Source organism: Elephantulus edwardii, unplaced genomic scaffold (genome assembly GCF_000299155.1).
Source record: "Elephantulus edwardii isolate Elephantulus edwardi_28Jun2011 unplaced genomic scaffold, EleEdw1.0 scaffold00121, whole genome shotgun sequence".
Taxonomy (NCBI): Eukaryota; Metazoa; Chordata; class Mammalia; order Macroscelidea; family Macroscelididae; genus Elephantulus; species Elephantulus edwardii.
The window spans coordinates 9,615,824-9,617,034 of record NW_006399871.1 but is presented as its reverse complement, the minus strand read 5'-3'; the positions used below and the strand labels follow the sequence as shown (position 1 = coordinate 9,617,034).

At 46.1% G+C, this 1,211-nt stretch overlaps 1 pseudogene; it reads right to left on the bottom strand.

Moving 5' to 3' along the window:
* Positions 1–41: 41 nt before the first annotated feature.
* LOC102850752 lies at positions 42–386 on the bottom strand (annotated as a pseudogene).
* Between the last annotated feature and the right edge of the window lie 825 nt (positions 387–1,211).

Below are 1,211 nucleotides of genomic sequence, written 5' to 3'. Positions count from 1 at the left end.
AAGAGTTCAGGATTTTTTATTGAACATGTTACAGAAGGAGTTTAGTCAAAAAGACCAAATCCTATGTCATCATCGGACTCTTCAGATTCTTCTTTCTTTGCCTCCACTTTCTTCTCCTCAGCTGGAGCAGCAGCAGTGGAGGTGACAGGTCCTCCAGCCGGTGCCGCCCCAGCCACTGAGGCAGGTCCACCAGCACCCACATTGCAGATGAGGCTTCCAACGCTGACATTTGCCAAGGCTTTTGCAAACAGGCCGGGCCAGAAAGGTTCAACGTTGACACCGGCTGCCTTAATGAGGGCATTGATTTTATCCTCTGTGACGGTCACCTCATCATCATGGAGGATGAGGGCCGAGCAGATGCAGGCAAGCTCAGAGACAGAGGCCATGGTGTGCTGGTGCTAGGCCGAAGGCTGCCAGACACGGTGCTAGTCGCCGGATGAAGTGATGACCTCACTCACCCCAACGCGGCCTTAGCTTCCTCTGAAGGACTGAGCACCTTAGCAGCAACTGAGGAAAAGGGTACACACACATTTTCATACTTTCTCTCTCACACACATACACACTCCAGTTGCTGTTGTGTTGACTCGAAATAAGACAGAAGTGTAAAAACTTCTGCTGTTACTGGTGTGAGACAGTCTCTATGGAGGAGGTTTGTTAATCTCTAACCAAATTTTAAAAATGCCCACTCATTTCCTCAAAAAAGCTGAAAGTAGAAATTCCATATGACCCAGCTATTCCACTGCTTGGAATATATACCCCAAGAAAATAAGAACTGAGGCTCGAATGGAGACTTGTACCCCAATGATCAGAGCAGCTCTATTCATCATCTCAACAACGTGGAAACAGCCCAGATGTCCAAACACAATCAAGTAGATTGAGAATTTATGGTACATTCACACAATAGAATACCGTGCAGCACTCAGGAGCAATCAGTTAAAATTACTACCTAACTTGGGAGAGTCTGGAGAACACTGTGCTGAGTGCGCTAACTCAGTCCCATAAGGTCAAATACTGTAGAAGACCATTCTTGTAGAAATAGAAAGATAACTAATTAAGTGTGCAGAGGGTCCAAGGAGGAGAGGGTAGGATGGGCAGGGGGGTTAATCATAGAGTCTCACAATTTGATGGATAGAGGGGGGGTGGGTATAGGAAATGGGAAAGATCTGATGTGAAAAGCAATGCATACAAACTTTGTAAGTAAACCAGTATAA